Genomic DNA, 24,647 nt, shown 5'->3' with positions numbered 1-24,647 from the left:
GCTTAGTCATGCTAGCCACATGACCTGGGAGCTGTACGCCAGCTCCCTTGGCCAATAAAGCGAGATGAGCGCCGCAACCCCAGAGTCGGCCACAACTGGACCTACTTGCCGATCAGAAGGTCAGCGGTTCGAATCCCCGCGGCGGGGTGCGCTCCCGTCGTTCGGTCCCAGCGCCTGCCAACCTAGCAGTTTGAAAGCACCCCCGGGTGCAAGTAGATAAATAGGGACCGCTTACCAGCAGGAAGGTAAACGGTGTTCCGTGTGCTGCGCTGGCTCGCCAGATGCAGCTTGTCACGCTGGCCACGTGACCCGGAAGTGTCTGCGGACAGCGCTGGCTCCCGGCCTATAGAGTGAGATGAGCGCACAACCCTAGAGTCTGGCAAGACTGGCCCGTACGGGCAGGGGTACCTTTACCTTTACCTTAAGTCCATTCCCTTCTGGATTATTCGATATTTTCCACCCCTTCTTTCTAGGGTGGTATTAGAAAGGAGCTGAAGGAAAAAAGAGGAGGGAAACCCCTATTTCTGTGTTATATGTTCTCCCCTCTGTGTTTTAAAATTTCCTTAATATTATTCCTGTAGTTATATTTTTGCCCCCAGATGGTGCTGTTCTTCGAGATGTTAATTTTCCTGTCTCTGTCTATTCCAGTACTGGCCACACGGAGTCACTGTTTATTTTCCTGTCAATGTCTATTCCAGTAACCTCTTTTTAAAGGGTCACACACAGTGATGGTGCAAACCAATAATACAAAATTAATCTCACTATGCTCCTGCCCTGTGCGAGATAAAGCCTGCTAGAAACCTTTCCCTTGAAACCATAGCCTGTGTACCCACTATACATTTGGGGCTCATCCCCAGTTCCCAGTTGGGTTGTGCGCCCACCAAGCTCAGGTGTGTTAACAGATTTGCTCTTTGCTAGACCGGCCAGCCTGGTTTGCAAGTCAGCCCAGAGATTCCTTGTCCAGCACAGTCCTGCAGCTTCTCCTTTCATTGATATCCAAATTAATCAAAATCCTACCATCGATCAGTTTCTAGTGTTTAGGATCTCCTGCAAATGTATAACAGTATTTTCCCTGCATAGTTTTTAATGCTACTATTGTTGTGAGCAATGACAAACCTAGGCAGCATCTTAAAAAGCAGAGACGTCACCTTGCCAACAAAGGCCCTCCGCCTGGTTCCCTGTAACTTGGCTTCTCGCAGCGAAGAAATCGCCAGAAGGCCCTTGGAGATGGACCTCAGTGTCCGGGCAGAACGATGGAGGTGGAGATGCTCCTTCAGGTATACTGGACCGAGGCTGTTTACGGCCTTTAAAGCTCAGCACCAACACTTTGAATTGTGCTGGGAAACGTAGCCCCCCTTTTGCATAACATTCTAATTCTGTTGAGATACATTGCAATTTTGTTCAGTCTGTGAGTGCCGAGGGTGGAAAGCCCCACGCACAAACACTGAACATCGCTTTGTGGAAAACATGACTTGAAAAAAGAGACAATGAACATACTTTCGTAACCCAAGAAAACGTTTATTGAAAATTATTTCAAACAAAGAAACAAACAAACAAACAAACAAAAGAAACTGGTTCTAAGACTGAGCCTTGGTTTGGAAGGTGCCAGAACTTCAGCCTGCAGCATGGCCACCTGGTTGTTTGGCTGAAAAGCAGGAGAAAAAGGACAATGGTCAAGGACAATGGGAGTTGTAGCCGAACATCGCCTGTAGGAGGGCCCCAAGTTCCCAAAGCCGAGCTTGGGTGTAACCTTTGACTCCTCCCTTTCCATGGAGGCCCAGGTTGCAGCCACAGCAAAGGTGGCATTTTTCCATCTCCGCCGTATTAAGCAGTTGGTCCCTTACCTTTCTCGCCCTGATCTGGCCACAGTGATCTATGCGACAGTCACCTCCAGGCTTAATTATTGTAATTCGCTCTATGTGGGGCTGCCCTTGAAGCTGACCCAGAAACTCCAGCGGGTGCAGAATGCCACGGCGAGGCTCCTTATGGGATCCTTGCCGCGGGAGCACATTCATCCAGTGCTTTACCAGCTGCACTGGCTCCTGGTGGAGTACAGGGTCAGGTTTAAGGTGCTGGTTTTGACCTTTAAAGCCCTATGCGGCCTAGGACCCTCGTACCTACGGGACCGCCTCTCCTGGTATGCCCCGCGGAGGACCTTAAGGTCCACAAATAACAACACTTTGGAGGTCCCAGGTCGCAAGGTGGTTAGATTGGTCTCAGCCAGGGCCAGGGCCTTTTCAGTACTGGCCCCGGCTTGGTGGAACGCTCTGTCTCAAGACACTAGGGTCCTGCGGGACTTGACATCTTTCCGCAGGGCCTGCAAGACAGAGCTGTTCTGCCTGGCCTTTGGTTTGGACTCAGTCTGACCCTTATGTTTCCCTCCCCTTATGGTTTTGATATATGGGCTAATTTTAAAATGAGGCTGCATTTTAAATTGCATTTTAACCTGTATTTTAAATTGGTCCCCCCCCATTATGTTTTTACTGTAATTTTACTGGTGTTAGCAGCCCTGAGTCCGGCTCTAGCCAGGGAGGGCGGGGTATAAATAAAATTTATTATTATTATTATTATTGTTGTTGTTGTCAGCCTTTTTTTCAGAAATGCCTCTATGGAATGAATACGTACGCTCAACTTGTAGGGTGTTCTCCTTGCCCCATGCAAATTTTCTATTCCCCTTTGCTGCCTGAGATCAAGGTGTCACCACCGCCTAGAAAATTTTGGTGTAGCAGATCTCCCCAGACTCTTCGGGTCCGTAGCCCTCCCAGTCAAGCAGGGAATGAGGTGGAGCAGGTGTTACGGCCCTTTTCTTGGCGACAGCATAACTCCTATGGTGGATGTATTGGTAATAATTCTCCCCACCCCACGCAAATCTTCCTTTGTCTTAAAGGTAAAGGGAGCCCTGACCATTAGGTCCAGTTGCGGATGACTCTGGGGTTGCGGCGCTTTATTGGCCAAGGGAGCCAGTGTGCAGCTTCTGGGTCATGTGGCCAGCATGACTAAGCCACTTCTGGCGAACCAGAGCAGCGCACGGAAACGCCATTTACCTTCCCACCGGAGTGGTACCTATTTATCTACTTGCACTTTGACGTGCTTTCGAACTGCTAGGTTGGCAGGAGCAGGAACTGAGCAACGGGAGCTCACCCGTTGCGGGGATTCGAACTGCCGACCTTCTGATTGGCAAGCCCTAGGCTCTGTGGTTTAGACCACAGCGCCACCTGTGTCGCTTCCTCCTCTTACCTGTTCTTTTTACATGAGTGGCTTCAGCAGGAGGCTCCGGCACACATCTCGACCCTCTTCCCTTTGCGACGAAAACCGCAAGTCTGCCTTGGTCTTCTGTATGTGCCTGACTCAGGGCCTTTTTTCTTTTGGCAGCAGCCACAGTGGTGCATATAGGAGATCCTGGAAGAAAGAAGGTATTCTTGAAGCATAGGAGAACTCTAAACTAAGGGCTGGTTCGAGGGAAGAATCCCATACCATGTGAATGGGCTGCCACAGACCGAATGCCAGGGACAGAACATCACCTGGGACACGTTCAGCTGTCACACCCACCCCAGGGACTTAAAGCAGATCCCACTGCGGAGCTCACAAGAGCCACCTTTTTGTAGGAATAATCTCACAGGCCCTTGGTCTGATCCAGCAGGGCGTTCTTAGGCGTTTCATAACACCTCCTTCCCCCTGCCCCTGTACCTGCGACTCATCTGTCCTTTTCCTGGGCTCCATTCCCTTCCGGGAGGTGGTTCCCAGGCTGCTGCTTCCTCTCACTGCAAAGCAAATGAAGATATCAGCAGGCATGAGGGCAAGGGACATGGAAGGGATTCAAAAGCAAGGCTACACATAAGTGTGCATGCACACAAAAGCTTATACCAAGAACAAACTTAGTTGGTCTCTAAGGTGCTACTGGACAATTTAAAAAAAATTTTAAAATATATTTTGACTGCATCAGACCAACACAGCGACCTACCTGAATCACACCTATATATGCAAAGTAGAGGGAAAACACCCCAAATCCTGTCTTCATTTCCTCTCTTATCGATCCGCCCCAGGCATCACTCAAAGCCTTCCTGCAAATTAGAAAACAAACAATACATAGCCATCAATAAACATAGGAAAAAACAGGAATCTGCCTCAGTCCTTTTGTATACACTGCCTACAACATGACAATCTAAGTTTCGTCAAATGCACTTTGTACGGTGTTCCATTTCTCTAAAGGAACCAGACTATATTAAAGGGAATTTCCGCTTTTAACACCACCCACCTGGGAGTCTGGCTGAAAAGCAGGAGAAAAAGGACAATGCTCAAGGACCATGGGAGTTGTAGTCCAGCATCACCTATAGGAGGGCCCCAGTTACTAAACCTGTCCTATTAGTGTCCAACTTTTCCCAGAAACGCATCCACAGCATGAACACGTATGCTCAACTTCATGGGTTGGCAAAGTAAGGCCCGGGGGCCGGATCCGGCCCAATTGCCTTCTCAATCTGGCCCGCGGATGGTCTGGGAATCAGCGTGTTTTTACATGAGTAGAATGTGTGCTTTTATTTAAAATGCATCTCTGGGTTATTTGTGGGGCATAGGAATTCGTTCATTATTTTTTTTTTTCAAAATATAGTCTGCCCCCCCCAGAAGGTCTGAGGGACAGTGGACTGGCCCCCTGCTGAAAAAATTTGCTGACCCCTGTAGGGTGTTCTCCCCATCCCATGCAAAACTTCCCTTCCTCTTACCTGTTCTTTTTGTGGGAGGCTATGGCAGCAGCCATAAGGAGATCCTGCATGAAAGAAGGGATCTTTGAAGCAAGGGAGAACTCGACGCTAAGGGCTGCTTTGAGGGAAGAATCCCTGAACATGTGAATGGTCCTTCACAGACCGAATGCCAAGGACAGAACATGCCCTCAGACGCCCATCCAGCTCTCACACCCACCCCAGGAACTGAAAGCAGATCCCACTGTGGAGCTCACAAGAGCCGCCTTTTGGCAGGAACCATCAGATCACCAGGAGATGCAGCAGAAGAGCATCGCTGACTGCATGCTTTAAAAGAGGATGAGGCAACTGAATGGAGGAGGGGGCGGTCAAAGACTACTAGTCCTGATGGAGACAACAATGCTTCATAAAAGTGAGCAGAGGGCTCTTGGGCTCGAATCCTGCTTGTGGCATTCCCAGTGGCATCTGGGTGGCATCTGGGAGAAGAGGAGGCTGGACCAGGTGAGCCCTTGGCCTGATCCTGCAGGCCCTTCTTGTATGTTTCCTAAGGCCCCCCTCCTTCCCCTTGTCCCATTACCTCTGATGTGAGAGGCCTTTGTCTGGGCTCCAGTCCCTCCCAGGATGTGGGCAGCTCCCAGGCTGAGTCTTTCCCTCTCTGCAAAACAAATGGAGACCTCAGCCGGCTGCTGGCTCCCAGCCACGCTAGCCCCAGTCTGGGGCAGGAGGGTGGGGGACCTGGGAAGGGGGCATTTCCTCCTACCTGATCTTACCAGCTCTTCCCACTTAGCCTCTGTACGGGTGTCTCGGCTCTGTCCCAGCCGGCCTAGCTCAGAAGCAGCAGCCAAAGTCTCCTCTTTCTCAGAAATGAGCAGAGATGCTGTTTCCAGCATGAGAAGAAACTTTGGCTGCTGCTTCTGCGCTAAACAGGGCCGAGACTGAGCCATGCCCACAGAAAAGGGGCAGTGGGGAAGAGGCACTAGGGATGGCAACCAGGAACCACAGGGATGTCCTCTGGTCCTTTATCTCGGGAGCTGGAGTTGGAGCCTCATCCCGGAGTCATGACTCTGGAAGAAGCAGGATATCGTATGGGCTCTCATGTGAATAGGCTCTCACTGTCAGCAGATTCCCCAGTTATCGCCCTGTCACACCATGCTGCTGTGCTAATTCGCAGGGCATAAAACCACTGACTTTTGTAATCTTCACAGTTGTACTCTGGTCAAGGACAATGGAACTTGTCCCCCAGTTCCTAAATCTGTCTTAATAGTGTAAGCCTTTTTTCCCAGAAATGCCCCCACAGCATGAACATGTACGCTCAACTGGTAGGGTGTTCTCCCCTCTTCATGCAAATTTTCCCTTCCTCTTACCTGTTCTATTTACATGGTGGTTTGGGCAGCAGCCACAGCAGTGCAGACAGGAGATCCTGCAAGAAAGAAGGTGTCCTTGAAGCAGGGGAGAACTCGACGCTAAGGGCTGCTTCGAGAGAGGAATCCCTGAACATGTGAATGGGCTGTCACAGACCGAACACCAGGGACAGAACGTCCCCTCAGATGCCCATCCAGCTGTCCCACCCACCCCAGGGACTTAAAGCAGATCCCACTGCGGAGCTCACTGTAGGCCCTTCTAGTGTGTTTCTTAAGGCCACCCTCCTCCCAGTGGTGGAGGAAGGGGGAGTGGGGAGGGCGCAGTCTGCCCCCAGGTGCCATCTCTGAGGGCGGGGTGACAAGAAGGCACTCCGCAGGGGCCTCATTCTGCAACCCCTAGGCATGGCAGCGCGAGCCACCCCCATTGCGCCGTCACAGCTGTGTGTGGAAGATCCCTGCCACCGCCACCGCCGCTGCAGCTGCGAGTGGAGGATCTCTGCTGCCGCTGCTGCCACTGTGAGCACAGGACCACTCCACTGCCGCTGCAGCCGTGATTGGAGGATCCTGCTGCCGTCTGTATGGCGCTTGAGCGGTTATGTCGGCAAACCGCCTGGTGCCATTACGTATGGTGCATGCGTGTGCTCCATACACAGTGGCGCCGTGCATCCACCGTATGTAGCGGTGCCACCCATGTGCCGCTGGGCAGTTTGCCCCGCCCCCGACACCGGGTGGCGGTTAGCCTTCCTTCGCCCCTGCCCCCTCCTTCCCCCATTCTATGACCTCTGAGGCAACAGTCCTTCATCTGGGCTCCAGTCCCTCCCAGGATGCAATGGCTTCCAGGCTGAATCTTTCCCAACTGCAAAACAAATGGAGACATAGAATCATAGAATCATAGAGTTGGAAGAGACCACAAGGGCCATCGAGTCCAACCCCCTGCCAAGCAGGAAACACCATCAGAGCACTCCTGACATATGGGTGTCAAGCCTCTGCTTAAAGACCTCCAAAGAAGGAGACTCCACCACACTCCTTGGCAGCAAATTCCACTGTCAAACAGCTCTTACTGTCAGGAAGTTCTTCCTAATGTTTAGGTGGAATCTTCTTTCTTGTAGTTTGGATCCATTGCTCCGTGTCCGCTTCTCTGGAGCAGCAGAAAACAACCTTTCTCCCTCTATGTGACATCCTTTTATATATTTGAACATGGCTATCACATCACCCCTTAACCTCCTCTTCTCCAGGCTAAACATGCCCAGCTCCCTTAGTCGTTCCTCATAAGGCATCATTTCCAGGCCTTTGACCATTTTGGTTGCCCTCCTCTGGACACGTTCCAGAACTGGACACAGTACTCCAGGTGAGGTCTGACCAGAGCAGAATACAGTGGCACTATTACTTCTCTTGATCTAGATGCAATACTCCTATTGATGCAGCCCAGAATTGCATTGGCTTTTTTAGCTGCCGCGTCACACTGTTGGCTCATGTCAACATCAGCAGGCGTCTGGCTCCCAGCCACGCTAGCTCCGGTCTGGGGCAGGAGGCTGTGGGATCTGGGAAGGGGGCATTTCCTCCTACCTGATACTACAAGCTTTCCCCACTTGGCCTTCTGTATGAGTGTCTCATCTCTGCCCCGTATTTACACAAACTATCAAATGTGGTGACAGTAATAATAATACAACAAAACAACAAAACCACAAATTGGCTTCTAAGTATAAAACCAAGTTAACTAGAATAATAGCTAGAATAGATATAGACTTGTAACCATTCAAACAACAAACATACTAAGGTGCCATGTGCAAGACAAAGCCTGGAGATACTGTAAACATGGAGTGGATAAATGTACAACTCTATCTTAACAAGTTACATGTGCCGTAAACGTTATACAGACTGGATAAATGAACCGTTCAACAAGTAGCGTAAGTCCAATCACAAAACGGCAACCCCGTGCTGCCACAACGGTAAGGGTAGCACACTGGAGAATATGAAATCACGGGAAACCTGTAATATATCCGGAGAACAGGTCTCCTTTGGCTCACTTGAATTATTCTCACCAGGGTGGTGGCTTTGATTTGCCTTCCCGTGACTGATCCGTGCATACGGCTTTGTGTTTCCAACTCAAGACCCGTTGACGAATAGCTCATCCAGTTCAATCTTTGAAAAACAGCTTTGAAAAACTTTTTCATATTTCATGAAAATGAAACCCAGTCAAGCTTGACCCCAGTCAAGCTTGCTAAAATTTATCATTTGCCTGATAATAAATGCTGGAAATGTAAAGAAACTGAAGGTACATTCTTTCACCTTTGGTGGACGTGCCCAAGGATCAAGGCTTTCTGGGAGATGATTTATAATGAAATGAAAAAGGTATTTAAATATACCTTCTTGAAGAAACCAGAGGCCTTTCTCCTGGGCATGGTTGGCCAATTGGTGCCAAAGAAGGATAGGACTTTCTTTATGTATGCTACAGCAGCAGCAAGAATTCTTATCGCAAAGCACTGGAAGACACAAGATCTACCCACCTTGGAAGAATGGCAGATGCAAGTAATGGACTACATGGAAATGGCAGAAATGACTGGCAGAATACGAGATCAAGGAGAAGATCAGGTGGAAGAAGACTGGAAGAAGTTTAAAAACTACCTACAAAAACATTGTAAAATTTTTGAATGTTGAGGACATTGAAATGAAACGAAGGGGTTCTACTGAACAAGATAAATAAGAGAATGAAAGAAGGGATAGATACTGGATGAAAAATTGAACAATATAATACAATATGTGAAAGAATTTTTAAAGGATAAAATTAATAAGAATGAACTTGCTAAATTAATTTTAAAGTGGAATACAAGAAAGGAAGGCGGGTGGAAGTCAGGAAAATAAGGTTATGAAGGATATGAATTTGAAAAGAGCTCTTTCTATTTTTTTATGTTAAATTTTCCTTAAGTTTTTTTTTTTAGGTTTGTAATATTTTTCTTTTTCCTGTTTTCTGGCTGTGTTTTGATTGCTTGTTTTGTCATTTGAATGTTGGTATTTGTCAGTGTTTTGATGTTTATTGTTTAATTATAAATTTTCTTCTTTGTAAAACTTAATAAAATATTATTAAAAAAAGAAAAGAAAAACTTTTTCATATTTCAGTATGTTTGTTGTCTGAATGGTTATAAGCCTACTTCTATTCTAGCTATTATTCTAGTAAATTTGGTTTTATACTTATAAGCCAGTTTGTGGTGTTGTTGTTTTGTTGTATTTGCTGACCCGGCCAGCCTAGCTCAGAAGCAGCAGCCAAAGTCTTCTCTTTCTCAGAAATTAGCTGAGCAGCAGTCTTAATCAGAGGAAGCTTTGGCTGTTGCTTCTGCACCAAAGATCTGGCAGCCAAAGGCCGAGAAGGAGCCATGCCCACACAGAGAAGGGGGGCTGGAGAAGAGGCGTGAGGAGCAAGCTGTTTCTGCATGCCTTCCAACACTAAAATGGCGCTGTGGGTTAAAGCCTCAGCGCCTAGGACCTGCCGATCAAAAGGTCGGCGGTTCGAATCCCTGCGGCGGGGTGCGCTCCCGTCGTTCGGTCCCAGCGCCTGCCAACCTAGCAGTTCGAAAGCACCTCCGGGTGCAAGTAGATAAATAGGGACCGCTTACCAGCGGGAAGGTAAACGGTGTTTCCGTGTGCGGCTCTGGCTCGCCAGAGCAGCGATGTCACGCTGGCCACGTGACCCGGAAGTGTCTCCGGACAGCGCTGGCCCCTGGCCTCTTAAGTGAGATGGGCGCACAACCCCAGAGTCTGTCAAGACTGGCCCGTATGGGCAGGGGTACCTTTACCTTTACCTTTATTAAACATTAAAAGCTTCCCTGATAACAAATGCTGGAAGTGTAAAGGAAATGAAGGAACATTCTTTCACCTCTGGTGGACGTGCCCTGGAGTGAAGGCCTTCTGGGAAATGATATATAATGAGTTGAAAAAGGTATTTAAGTATACTTTTCCTAAGAAACCAGAGGCCTTCCTCCTGGGTATTGTCGGCCAGAGGGTGTTAAAGAAGGACAGAACTTTTTTCCTGTATGCAACAACGGCAGCAAGGATACTCATCGCTAAGCATTGGAAAACCCAAGATCTACCCACACTGGAAGAATGGCAGATGCAACTGATAGACTATATGGAATTGGCAGAGATGACCGGCAGAATCCGAGACCTGGGAGAGGAGAGGGTTGAAGAAGACTGGAAGAAATTTAGGATTTATTTACAAAAACACTGTAATTTGGTTGAATGTTAAGAAGGATGCCAGATCATAAATAATTGAGCACCACTAAATTAGACGTAATCTGGATGACAAATGAGATTGAGGAAAATATAATTTTTTTGGAGAATTATCAGACTAAATTAAATGAATAAGACTTAAGAATGTAAATAAGTTGATAAATTGCTGGAAAAAGTTTTGCAATGATGCAAGTGGGAGCGGGAGACGTGAGGGAGTCCAAAGAAGATTTGATAATATGTTATGATATATGTTATATTGTTTATTATTTCTGCATTTTTGTATTTAAAAAATCTCAATAAATATTTTTTTTTTTAAATAAACATTAAAAGCTTCCCTAAACAGGGCTGCCTTCAGATGTCTTCTAAAAGTTTGGTAGTTATTTTTCTCTTTGACATCTGGCGGGAGGGCATTCCACAGGGCAGGTGCCACTACGAAGAAGGCCTTCTGCCTGGTTCCCTGTAACTTGGCTTCTCGTAGTGAGGGATCCGCCAGAAGGCCCTAGGCGCTGGACCTCAGTGTCCAGGCAGGTGGAGCTGGTAAACAGCTGCCCTGGACACAGAATTGACCTGTGCCTCCATGGACAGCTGCGAGTCCAGAATGACTCCCAGACTGTGCACCTGGTCCTTCAGGGGCACAGTTGCCCCATTCAGGACCAGGGAGTCTTCCACACCTGCCTGCCTCCTGTCCCCCCAAAACAGTACTTCTGTCTTGTCAGGATTCAACCTCAATCTGTTAGCCACCATCCCTTCTCCAACCGCCTCCAGACACACACACAGGACCTTCACTGCCTTCATTGGTTTCAATTTGAAAAAGAGGTAGAGCTGGGTGTCATCTGCATACTGATGAACACCCAGCCCAAACCCCCTGATGATCTCTCCCAGTGGCTGCATGTAGATGTTGAAAAGCATGGGGGAGAGGACAGAACCCTGAGGCACCCCACAAGTGAGAGCCCAGGGGTCTGAACACTCATCCCCCACCACCACTTTCTGAACACGGCCCAGGAGGAAGGAGCGGAACCACTGTATGACAGTGCCCCCAGCTCCCAGCCCCTCTGGACGGTCCAGAATGCTTCTGAAAAGCACTTCCTGGAAGCTGTTGTAAACAAAAATAGCCCTTTTCCCTTATGGGGTATCCAAGAGCCCACACAGAGTCCTTACATCGGTTCCCTATTGGTAGGAGAAAATAACAGAGGCCAACCAGAGAATATTGAGAAGCAAAGCAGCTAGTAAGCTTGATCTTTATTGATCTGTTGCAACAGGGTGCTCCCCTCACCCGCAGGAGAGGAGGAGGGACCCAGAAAAATGGTGCGCAAGGCCTTATAAAGACTTTTGAAATTGCCACCCTGTAGATCAAGACCACCCCCAGAAACATCATACATACATCACAGAAGGGGTGTAACCTAAGATACATCATATCTACATCACAGAAATTTAAATGTTGCTTTTCTCTTGTCCTTGTTTATCTCCTGTCCTGGCAGGTTACTTGATTGGATTTCCTGGGTAGCCTGGCCAGTCTTTTGTAATGATAAATACTTAGTTCCTGGGCCAGTCACAGGCTCACACCCTATTCAAACACAGACAGGATTTGTGATGGAAAAGACAATGGGGAGGCTTTTCCATTTTGACCTTGCAGAGAAAAGATTTGGTCAGTTTAGGAATTAAAATGGTTCCAGGTTGGCCTTCCTGTGCTGATCTATGTAAGTGCTTGGATGGTACACTTATGAACATTACCATATACAGTGGTACCTTGCAAGACGAAATTAATCCGTTCCGTGAGGCTCTTCGTATAGCGGTTTTTTCGTCTTGCGAAGCAAGCCCATTGACAGCTTAGCGGATTAGCGCTATTAGCGGTTTAGCGGCTTTTAGCGATCAGCTGTTAAGCGGCTTATCAGCGGATCAGCTGATAAGCAGCTTAGCGGCTTAGGAAAAGGGGGGGGAGGGGAAAAAACCCGCAGGAACTCGCAAGACATTTTCGTCTTGCGAAGCAAGCCCATAGGGAAATTCGTTTTGCGAAGCGCCTCCAAAACGGAAAACCCTTTCGTCTAGCAGGTTTCCCATCTTGCGAGGCGTTCATCTTGCGGGGCACCACTGTATCTAAGACCATAAAATTCCTATTACAAAGCCACAGGTAGGGAGAGTGTTCCTATGAACCCCAAAAGGTATTTCAGAATGACCCCTTCCTTCCCTCTGCCCCAGTACCTGAGGGTCCTCACGTCTCTCCAGGGATTTCACCAGAACAAAGGGGAAAGGCTCCCTCACTGCAAAGAAAATGGAGACATTAGTAGGCGCCTGGCTGCCAGCCATGCTAGCACCAGACTGGCACATTTTTGGCAGGGGGTGAACACACACAGGAAGGAAGCATTCCTATAATATGGGGCACTCAATTGGCATTTCCACCTACCTGAACTGTGAGCCTTTCCCCCCTTGTTCTGGCCTGCCTCTCCCAAGGAAGATGCAATCTCTTGCTGGAAGCCACTGGTGGGGAGAGTGTTCCTATGGATCTCAAATGTTTCAGAAGGATGCCTTGCTTACAAAACAACACTTTGTGACATCAGCTTGGAAACAGGGGCCAGGCTGCTGGGCTGTCAGGCAGCTGCATTAAGAAAAATAAAATCAGGGGGGTCAAAGTGGGCTGGGATGAGGCCCCCGTGGGTCAGGCCAGAGGGTGCTGTTGGGGTGTGTGGTTGTGCCTCCCCTGGTTCTGCATCTTGCTCCCCTGCCCCTTCCTTTGGCTGCTTGATGGCAGAGTTGGAAGGGACGCCAAGGGTCATCTAGTCCAACCCCCAGCAATGCCCACAGGATCCTGCCCACAGCCAGCCCTGGCTGGGCTCCAAACTCCGACCATCTTCTTCCCAGCCAGATGCACTGACCCCTTGCGATTCTGCCTGGGCTGGAGAAAGGGGAGAGAGAAACGTTTTGCTCTCTCTCTCTCTCAGGACATGGATATGAGAGCCACACCATGCAGCCCTTTCAATACCTTCAAGGGCTGTGACAGGGAGGAGGGAGCAAGGTTTTGAATAAACATTCACAAACGTTTTATTGATAATAATCAGCCAAATAGTTTGAGGAGCTGTACCACTTTGTAACATGCAGAAAACAGCAGTCTCAGAGAAACCAAAGACTGGAACTGAGGGAGGGGGGTAGGTTTTGTGTGGGAGGGTGGGGGGGAGGAAGGAGAAATGGGGGAAAAACAAGGATGATGTGTTTTTGGATAATATGTTTTGTTTTAATTTTGAACAAAAAAAAACATATAAAAAAAGAACGTAATAGGGTTAGTAGTATTAGAATTACTATGTTAAGGAGGGAGGCAGGGGGAAAGGGAGAGTGTGGAATTCTGGGGGTGTGATGATTGGATGAGGATTTGAAAGGGAGTTTGAATGCGAGGCAGTTGAGAGTCAGTTGAGAGCAGTGGGTTCTGGAGGGGATGGTACTTGGTGGGGGACGTGAAGCAGAGCTGGGCATCTAACTACAGTGCTGCCTCGCAAGACGAAAAGAATCCGTTCCGCGAGGCTCTTCGTCTAGCGGTTTTTTCGTCTTGCGAAGCAAGCCCATTGACGGATTAGCGGATTAGCGCTATTAGCGGCTTTTAGCGGCTTATCAGTTTAGCGGATAAGCAGATAAGCGGCTTAGCGGCTTAGAAAAAGGGGGGGGGGAGGAAAAAAACCCGCAGGAACTTGCAAGACATTTTCGTCTTGCGAAGCAAGCCCATAGGAAATTCGTTTTGCGAAGCACCTCCAAAACGGAAAACTCTTTCGTCTAGCGAGTTTTCCGTCTTGTGAGGCGTTCGTCTTGCGGGGCACCACTGTATTCAGTTTAGGATCAGAGGTCTAGTCATGATTTTTGTAATAAAGCAGCATATAAGATTAATAATAATAATAATAATTTCTATTTATACCCCGCCCTCCCCAGCCAAGGCCGGGCTAAGGGCGGCTAACAAGCAATAATAAAAACAAGTTGAATGAGTACAACTTAAAAACAAGATTAAAATACAACATTAAAATATTGAAACATTAAAATATTAAAATGCAGCCTCATCACAGGAGGAGAAAAGGAAAAAGAAAGAGGGGGAGGGCATCAAATTGGCTCCAAGCCAAAGGCCAGACGGAACAACTCTGTCTTGCAGAGAAAGAGAATTTGAGGCCATAAGCTCAGGTACACATGTCATCCAACAATCATTTAGTGAATCATCCATACAATCTCCTTTAGTGAGGGCGTAGTACCTAGGTTCTGGACCAAACATTGATATTTTTTGCTTTTTTCTAGGGAGGATGTGGGTGGGGAGAATTCTGGGATTCAACTCCACAGAAGTATTCCCAACCAGGGAGGACATTGGGCTCTAAAATGTCAATGGCGCCCTGTGAAATGCTAAAATTTGGCACCCCTCCCTCTTGTTCTTCAGCATTGTTTTGGCCCCCTCTGCAGCGTGGTGCCCAGTGTGAGCGCACTGGTCCTGCCATCCTAAAACTGCCCTGGCCCAACCTTGGGATGTGATGTTGGCATGGGAGAGGATCACGCTCCGTGTCCTGCCCAGGGGGACCAAAGAGAAACCCTCCCCATAAAACTATACGGAAGATCTCAATCGGGCCTTCCTCCTCCAGCTGGCAAGAGGACTGGGAAACCCTTCCCCTGCACATTTTGGGTTTTATCATGGCACCGCTGCACTGCTGCTTGGCCAGAGCCTTTCCCAAACCATGGCCCTGCGAAGGAAGAAATATCTCAAAATCGTCGGGATAGACAGCCGCTCTAGGGCATTGGGCCCTGAGGATATTTTTTGTTCTTTTCTAGATTCATAGGTTTATGTTCTGGTTCTAATGATGTAATAGGGGTGGAGCTCTTTAAATATATGGGGCTGCCACATACTCCTTTTCTTTTTAAAAATAAAATAATAATTTCCCCTCGTTTTCAAAAGCACATGCATTGTCTCTTTCTTCTGGTTCTTCAGTTACATTTGTTGTGAGACACTGGTGTTATGTGCAGTACAGGGTTGGGAAGAAAGGGGGGAGGTGGGAGAGGGGCTGGGGTGGCAAAGCTTAAGTTATTTTATTTCGTGTATGCTTGGGGTTATTATATCAGCGTCACTTGGGGAGGTTCTTGTTCTATTTTCTTGTTATCTGAGAGAGGTTGGGGTGGCCTAGAGTGTTTGGGAAGCAAAGGGTTGGGAAGAGAAGGGGGAGAGGGGCTGGGATGGCAAAGCGTTCTTCTATATAGTGTTTGCTTGGGGTTTTTGTGCCAGCGTAACTTGGGGGGGGGTCCTCTTTTTATTTGCTTGCTATGTTTCCTTGGTGGTGAGAGAGGTTGGGGTGGCCTAGAGTGGGGCTGATCGTCTTTGGCTGGCTGCAGTGGGATTTGTGAGCGCGTGGGTGGGGGGTTGTCGGGTTAAGTCAGCCATATTGAATCGCATGCTGTCGGTGGGTTATGAGTGCTTTCTAGTGTGAGTGGGCATTGTTATCTTGGAAGGTGCTCAGTAGGACCAGTTCTGGGGTGACTTCTAGTACCTGTTTAGTGATTTTGCTTATTTCTGATATGACTGCACACACTCCTTTTCTGACTGGGTCCTCGATTACTTGGTTTGGTGGGATCTGCTGGTTCAGACACAGCATATGTCTGAGAAGGCCCCACGAGGTGATTATAGGACGGAGGTGCGAGGAAAAAACTGTTGTGACATTGATTTTTTTGGCAAATTGGAAGGGCTGTGGTGGGATCCAGCACCGGCAACCTGGAGCCCCACTGACCACTTAACTTCTCTCTTCTCCATCAGCTCGGGAGGTTTTTCTGGGACATTTGCGGTTGATAATAGCATCCTTTATCATTTGAGCATCTTTATCAAGATGCGAACAGATCTGCCTGCCTTTGAATTAAGAATTAAGAAATATAAAATCAGGGGGGTCAAAGTGTGCTGGGATGCGGCCACCGTGGGTCAGGCCAGAGGGTGCCGTTGGGGTGTGTGGTTGTGCCTCCCCTGGTTCTGCGTCTCTCTCCTCTGCCCGTTCCTTTAGCTGCTTGACAGAATCATAGTAGGGTAGAGTTGGAAGGGATCCCAAAGGTCATCTAATCCAACCGCCAGAAATGAAAGGGTCCTGCCAACAGCCAAGCTTTGTTGGGCTCCAAACTCCAGCTTTCTGGTTACCATTGTATATGCATGTTTGAGCATGCTAACAGATTTGCCTGCCTTTGATCAGTTGTGCTTCAAGGGAAGCACACCAGTCCTCTGATTCCTTAATATTTTCCAGCCCAGATAGATGCTAACCAAAGGAGCTCACAATAGTCATCTCCTTGCAGGAACAGGCATAGGAGACTTAGATGCACCACAAGAGAGTCTTGGATGGGGTGGCTTTCAAAGAGGGCTAGACAATTGCATGGAAGAGAGGCCTATCCAAGGCAACTAGTTGTGTTGGAGGGAGCAATGCTTCTGAAAAGCACTTGCTGGAAGCCACAGGCTCCCCAAACGTGTTTCACAAAGACCCCTTCCTTCCCTCTGCCCCAGTACCTGAGGGTCCTCACGTCTCTCCAGGGATTTGGCTGGAACGAAGTAAACGTTGGGGAAAGGCTCGCTCCATGCAAAGAAAACGGAGACATCAGGAGGCGCCTGTCTCCCAGCCATGCTAGCTCCAGTCTGGCGCATGAGGGTGGGGGACACGGAAAGGACACATTCCTATAATATCAGGCAGCCAAGTGGCATTTCCACCTACCTGAACTGTGAGCCTTTCCCCCCTTGTTCTGGCCTGCCTCTCTCCTAAGGAGGATGCAATCTCTTGCTGGAAGCCACTGGTGGGGAGAGTGTTCCTACGACTCCCAAACAGTGTTTCGGAAGGCCCCCTTCCTTCCCCCTGCCCCAGCCATTCTAGCTCCAATCTGGGGCCTGATGGTGGGGTGACGACATGGGAAGGCTACACCTGCTTGCTCCTCTCAGATATACATGAGCCAATCCGATTTGAGGGGAATCCGTTCTTGTCCTCCAAGTGGGATAACCAGTTTGGCCATGTTAGTGCTTCAGCATGAGCAAAGCCCATCTCCCAGGCTTTCCCCTTGAAGGCAAGGCACAATCCTGGGACACTCGATGACTGCCTGGTTCCCATTTCCTTCCCCAACTCTAGGACCTGGCACCTGAGCCGATCCTACCTTCCTGGTACCTCTTCATGACTGAGTTCCTAGGTCTGGAGGGATCTCTGCTATTGGAAGCTACTTGGCAAGTCTCTCGCCATCAGCTGACAGGCATCCTTCTTGCAGGGCAATAGAATGCTTGCTTGCAAACCTGCACATTCACAACTGAAAATATAATCTGGGGACCACAGCTGAGGACCTGCCAAGCCATCAACAGCTGTGGACCAGTCAAGTCAGGTAGCCCAGCCACATGCACCCGTGACGGGTGACGCTGACAACAATAATGTTATTTCTATGCCACTCCTCTCCTCTGGGGCTTGGAGCTCCTCTTAACTTCAGAATTCCTCCATGTCATCATTGCTGATAGTACCATAAGTCTCTCACCATCATCTGACAGGCATCCCTTTTGCAGGGCATTATAGGGCTTGCTTGCAAAGCGGCACTTTGTGACATCAGCTGGCAAACAGGGGCCAGGCTGCTTGCTTTTTCAGGCAGCTGAATTAAGAAATATATAATCAGGGGGGTCAAAGTGTGCTGGGATGCGGCCACCGTGGGTCAGGCCAGAGGGTGCTGTTGGGGGTGTGTGGTTGTGCCTCCCCTGGTTCTGCGTCTCGCTCCTCTGCCCGTTCCTTTAGCTGCTTGACAGGATCCCAAAGGTCATCTAGTCCAACCACTAATCCGCTGCCACCAACCAGGTTCTCCCTGGTAAAATCACTTCAGTCTCAGTCAGCTTTGCAATTAATAAAGAAGAATGTATTTTATTTCAGACATAAAACAAAACTTTTACAGCATTCCAAACGGTGTTCCTCTTTACTTTCTTAATCTGATGTTCCTCTCTCTATCTCTGCTACCTCCCCACACTCAAGGACAAACTGCCCTGTCTCTATTACCAACTGCCTTTCCCAGCCAGCCAACCCATGAAACCAACCAACTGCCCACCAACAACTCCCAACGAACTCCCCCCAGAACTAGTTTTATAGACCCGCAGACTCCACCCCCCTGGGTCCTGTCTGTGCAACCTATTTAGCTATTTCCCCTCCAGCACTCTCTCATATATGTTAAAGTCACATACCTCCCCCCTTAAGAAGTTTCGATTCAGGAGGGTTAACTTCTTAAAGTTACACTCCTGATCAAACAGTTTTGTATGTGGGTTTATATATATATATATATACATACATAAACAAGTAAATTGTTGATTGTCTTTGTCCATCCTTCACTCTCTGGTTTTCGTGATAAGGCATCTGCCACAATGTTCAAGGATCCTTTCACACTTTTGATGGTAAAAGTGAAGTCTTGTAGTAGTAAGGCGCACCGCAGCAACTTACTATTACTCTTCATCGATCGCAGCCATATCAACGGTGAGTGGTCTGTACATAACACAAAGCCTCGTCCCCAGAGGTACAGCTTCGATCTTTGAAGGGCCCACACAATTGCCAAGCATTCTTTCTCAACCGTCGAGAGGTGCTTTTCTCTAAGCAGTAACTTCTTGCTGATGTAGGCGATTGGAAGCAGGTCTCCCCCCCCCCCCCCGAAATGAAAGGATCCTGCCAACAGCTGGGCTCCAAACTCCCGCCTTCTGGTTACCATTGTATATGCATGTTTGAGCATGCTAACAGATCTGCCCCAGTACCTGAGGGTCATCACGTTTCTCTAGGGATTTCGCCAGAATGAAGTAAACGTTGGGGAAAGGCTCGCTCCATGCAAAGAAAATGGAGACATCAGCAGACGCCTGTCTCCCAGCCATGCTAGCACCAGTCTGGCGCATGAGGGTGGGGGACACGGAAAGGACGCATTCCTATAATGTCGGGCAGTCAAGTGGCATTTCCACCTACCTGAACTGTGAGCCTTTCCCCCTTGTTCTGGCCTGCCTCACTCCTAAGGAGGATGCAATCTCTTGCTGGAAGCCACTGGTGGGGAGAGTGTTCAGGTGGACCAAAGAGAAACCCTCCCCATAAAACTATAGGAAGATCTAAATCAGGCCTTCCTCCTCCAGATGGCGGGAGCACTGGGAAACCCTTCCCCTGCACATTTTGGGTTTTATCATGGCACCGCTGGGCGGCTGCTTAGCCAGAGCCTTTCCCAAACCATGGCCCTGCGAAGGAAGAAGTATCTCAAAATCGTCGGGGTATCCAGCCGCTCTAGGGGATGGGGCCCTGAGGATCCTCCCTGGTGATTTTCTTCTGGGGCACAGCCCCCTCAATATTCCCCTCCCCCGTCTTCCTTCCCAATTCCGTCATATCCTCAGTCTGCTGCCGCTGCCCCCCAACCACATCCCTCCTTTTTCTGCCCGACACAGAGCAGCCCAGCAGCAGTGCAGGGGAAGGCAAGCCAGCGGAGGCAGCGCCCTCCTGTGGTGGGGACATAGGGCCAGCCCCAAAACCACGGCAGGGACATGGCCTGAGCACTGGCGAGGGTGCCTGCCCAGCTGACGCAGGGGAGGGAGGCAGAACAAGCACCCCTGCCAAGCTGCCCGTGCCCACGTCACCACTGGCTGCCGACGCTCGCTGCTCCTGCCTGGGCACATGACGGCCCAACCCCTGGCTCGTAAGGAGCGGGGCAAGGGGATGGGGCGAGATGGGCTGTTGCCCCCCAACCCAGCCACGTTACGCTCAGGTGCCTCCTGGCACATGTGGGGAATGGATTCCCCATGGAAACTCGGAGACCCTGGCTTATGTCTCACAGCTGGGCAGGATCCACCCTGGACCTCAAGCTTTCCCTGTTCTCTCTCTGTGTCAAATTAAAGATTGTAAGCCCCTCGGGGCAGGGACCTCTTTTTCAAGGGTCACACGCAGCGATGGTGCAAAGAAAGAATACAAAAGAAATCTCACTACGCTCCTACCCCATGCAAGCTGAAGCCCGCTAGAGGCCTTTCCCTTAAAACCAATGTCCTGTCTGCCTTCTCAACTCCCTGCCGTCCTCAGTCTGCTGCCGCCCCCCAGCCACATCCCTCCTTCTTCGTGGCACAGAGCAGCCCAGCAGCAGCCCAGGGGAAGGCAAGTCAGCGGAGGCAGGGCCCTCCTGCAGTGGGGACATAGGGCCCCTGGGGGGCCAGCCCCAAAACTACTGCAGGGACATGGGCTGAGCACTAGTGAGGGTGCCTGGCCAGCTGTCCCAGGGAAGGAGGGAGGCAGAACAAGCACCCCTGCCATGCTGCCCATGCCCATGTCACCACTGGCTGCCAAGGCTCACTGTGGTGATAACACAGGGGCCCCGGAAATTTCACGGTCTCTTGACCCTGCGCCACCACTGCGTTAGCTTTCTTCGCTGCCACCACCCCGCTTCTCACGGGGACACACGGAGTCCAGACAGTTGTTAACATAAACAAATAATCAAGTTTATTTTTAAATGCAGGAACAAGCGTATGGTTTCCGTTTATTTCTCTTGACAGTTTCTTAAATCTTAGTTCCTAACAACTTCAACCTGAATTATTCCCAACTATCTATCTGACTCAACCTAACAATTCCTCTCACTCTCTCACAATACAACTCTTCCAACCCACTCCTCATCCACCCTCTTCGTTCTCCAACACCCAAGCCTCAACTCCCAGCTCCCAAACCTCAACTGACTTTCGAAACCTCCCACTCTATCTTTTACTCCCCTCTTGCATTCTCACTGGCCAATCACATCACACCCATTGTAACCTTTTCCTTGACCCATCCTAGCAGGCGAACGCCACATTCACTGATCCTGCCTGGGCACACGATGGCCCAACCCCTGGCTTGGAAGGAGTGGGGGAAGGGGCTGGAACGAGAAGGGCTGTTGCCCCCACCCCACCCCTGTTACGCTCAGATTGGCGCCAAGACCTCCTGGCACATGTGGGGAATAGATTCCCCATGGAATTAACGTCCCATATTTTCAAGGTCTGCATCACATTCCTTCCGGAGCCACAGCAGATTCTGTGCTTTGGACCTGGGAGACAGAAAGGAAAATAAAAACAGAGGAAGAGATTACAGATGGGAATCCCAAAGTCTAAACTCAGAGACCCTGGCTTATGTCTCACAGCTGGACATGATCCACCCTGGACCTCAAGCTTTCACTTTTCTCTCTCTGGGTCAAATTAAAGATTGTAAGCCCCTCGGGGCAGGGACCTCTTTCTCAAGGGTCACACGCAGCGATGGTGCAAAGAATACAAAAAAATCTCACTACGCTCCCACCCCATGCAAGCAGAAGCCCGCCAGAGGCCTTTCCCTTAAAAACACAATCTATTGGGGGCTCCTGCAGCATGAAAAAGGGGCTACCTCCTGGCACATGTGGGGAATGGATTCCCCATGGAATTAACATACACATCTTCCAAGATGTCATTTTTATGTATGGCAGCCTCTCCTTCTTTCATGTGTTCCTGGTGCCTCAGCAGCCTCTTATGACCTGGGAGACAGAAAGGAAAATAAAAACAGAGAAAGAGGTTAGAGATGGGAAATGTCTGGGAATCCCAAAGTCTAAACTCAGAGACCCTGCCTTATGTCTCACAGCAGGACTCAGGATCCACCCTGGACCTCAAGCTTTCCCTGTTCCCTCCCTGGGTCAAATTAAAGTTTGTAAGCCCCTCGGGGCAGGAACCTCTTTCTCATGGGTCACACGCAGGCTTATTTTTAAACTTCTTGGTTTGCTTCCTGATTCTTTCTGAATTGGGTAGGAAGAGGGAAGGCAGTTTACTTCATAGCTGGAATTGCTCCAAACAAGGTTTCGCAGGCTAATTCCCAAACTTTTAGTTTTTCTGCCAAGAAGGGTTTTTAAAAACTCTGTTCATCTCACATCCGTGGGTATCTAGAGGGATAATTTCAATTAACGTATACTCTCCTTCCTGTTAAAACTCATCCCACACAGTGGCAAGATCGTGAAACTTTGGGAAATTCTCTTGAAAATGATCTAGAACATGTTTAGGAACAACGAGTCTGTGGGTTGACATGGTGCAAAGAAAGAATACAAAAGAAATCTCACTAGCCTGCTGCCCCGTGCAAGATGAAGCCCGCCAGACGCCTTTCCCTTAAAACCAAAGGATGTGTACACAGGATCCATTGGGGGCTCCTGCAGCATGAAAAGGGGCTCAGTCCACATACAGCTGGCAGAGAGGGCTCTGTGTGAGGCCCCTTTCCCTGCTCTCCTAGAGAGAAAGGAGCAAAGTTGCACTTTCCGTCTGCATGGATGGAGTCCGCATCTGACAGCAGGGCCCTGTCATGAAAGGCTTGTCCCCCACAGCAGGGCAGCCCTGGAGTCAAAGGTGTTACGTACTGAAGTTCTCACCCTGGGCCAGCAGGGGGACACTGTAGATAGTTTTCACTCAGGTCCATATATGCAAATAAGGAATTGAAAGTGATGTTCAGTGATTGGATAGTTACAGAAGGTTGTTACTGTTGCTTTGTAGTTGAGCTCTATATAAGCAGGTTGGCTGAACCCTTCAGCCCAGTTCTGTCCTGGCCTGTGAATAAACAAGAGCTGTTTGAAGAATCGCTGTGTCGTCTGATATGTTCACCCACAACTTAACAGAAGGCATCTCTCCCTGGCTCTCCGATGGGCCACCAACCCCCTTGGGCATGTTCCTGTCTCTATCCCAGGTGAGGCCCTGGCTTGGAAAGAAATCTGAGCCTGTACTTTTCCACTGACTTCCAATCTTCCTTTCAATACTCCAAATCATCAAAATCCTACCATTTACAGTGATACCTCGGGTTAAGTACTTAATTCGTTCCAGAGGTCCGTTCTTAACCTGAAACTGTTCTTAACCTGGAGCACCACTTTAGCTAATGGGGCTTCCTGCTGCCACCGGAGCCCGATTTCTGTTCTCATCCTGAAGCAAAGTTCTTAACCTGAAGCACTATTTCTGGATTAGCGGAGTCTGTAACCTGAAGCGTATGTAACCTGAGGTACCACTGTATTAATCTCTAGGGTTTAGGGGTGTCTTCTGCAAATCAATAACAGCATTTTGCCTCCATAGTTTTTACTGCTACCGTTGTTACGAACCAATGTATGAGAATAAAGTATTTTTAAATTTCTCAGCTTGCTACCTAATTATTTCTGAAGTGGGCATTTTCCTTCATAGTTGGACTTGCTCAAAACAAGGTTTCACAGCCTAACTCCTATGGTTTCAGTTTTGCTGTCAAGGAGGGGATTTTAAAACTCTGTTTGTCTCACATTTGTGGAGGCATAAATTTCAATTAGGGACGCAGGTGGCGCTGTGGGTTAAAGCCTCAGCGCCCAGGGCTTGCCGATCGAAAGGTCGGCGGTTCAAATCCCTGCGGCGGGGTGCGCTCCCGCTGCTCGGTCCCAGCGCCTGCCAACCTAGCAGTTCGAAAGCACCTCCGGGTACAAGTAGATAAATAGGGACCGCTTACCAGCGGGAAGGTAAACGGCGTTTCCGTGTGCGGCTCTGGCTCTGGCTCTGGCCAGAGCAGCGATGTCACGCTGGCCACGTGACCCGGAAGTGTCTCCGGACAGCGCTGGCCCCTGGCCTCTTAAGTGAGATGGGCGCACAACCCCAGAGTCTGTCAAGACTGGCCCGTACGGGCAGGGGTACCTTTACCTTTACCTTTAAATTTCAATTAACGTATACTCTCCTACCTATTAAAACCCATCATACACAGTGTCAAGACTGTAAAACTTTGGGAAATTCTCTTGAAAATGATCTAGAACATGTTTAGGAATAATGGGTCTGTAGGTTGACATTTAATGGAATGACCCCATGACTTCAGGGTGTGATGTGGTTCAACTTTGTAAGCAACCAGATATTCATCACAGAAAATATCCTCTGGGGACCACAGCTGAGGACCTGCCAAGCTATCAACATCTATAGACATGTCAAGCCAGGGAGCTCAGCCACATGTACCAGTGATGGGTGACGCTAATATTAATATTAATAATAACAATAATAATTGTTACTTTATTTCTATGTCACTCCTCTCCCCTGGGCCTCGGGCTCCTCCTACTTTCACAGTTCCTATTCATGATCAGTGATGGGCAAGGATCTTGGCAAGTCTCTCACCATCATCTGCCAGGCATCCCTCTTGCAGGGTAAAATAAGGCTTGCTTGCAAAGTGGCACTTTGTGACATCAGCTGGCAAACAGGGGCCAGGCTGCTGGGTTGTCAGGCAGCTGAATTAAGAAAAATAAAATCGGGGGGCGGGAGGGTCAAAGTGTGCTGAGATGAGACTACGGTGCATCAGACCAGAGTGTGCTGCTGGGGGGTGTGGTTGTGCCTCCCCTTGTTCTGCATCTTGCTCCCCTGCCCGCTCCTTTAGCTGCTTGATAGAATCATAGCATGGCAGAGATGGAGGGG

At 49.1% G+C, this 24,647-nt stretch overlaps 2 long non-coding RNA genes across 2 annotated transcripts in view; both read right to left on the bottom strand.

Annotated features, from left to right (window-relative positions):
• LOC307201089 overlaps positions 1 to 24,647 on the bottom strand; it is a 315,231-nt gene that overhangs the window by 147,439 nt on the left and 143,145 nt on the right. The window lies entirely within an intron of this gene.
• On the bottom strand, positions 1,498 to 5,755 carry LOC307201085. The gene is made up of 6 exons (XR_013832515.1): positions 5,455 to 5,755; positions 5,272 to 5,349; positions 3,962 to 4,061; positions 3,688 to 3,761; positions 3,238 to 3,399; positions 1,498 to 1,645 (listed from the first exon to the last, which is right to left on the bottom strand). It is a non-coding gene; the product is annotated as an uncharacterized lncRNA (long non-coding RNA).

Source organism: Podarcis cretensis (genome assembly GCF_951804945.1).
Source record: "Podarcis cretensis genome assembly, chromosome: 13".
Taxonomy (NCBI): domain Eukaryota; kingdom Metazoa; phylum Chordata; class Lepidosauria; order Squamata; family Lacertidae; genus Podarcis; species Podarcis cretensis.
The sequence above is the reverse complement of the archived record's forward strand: the minus strand, read 5'-3'. Positions and strand labels throughout refer to the sequence as shown.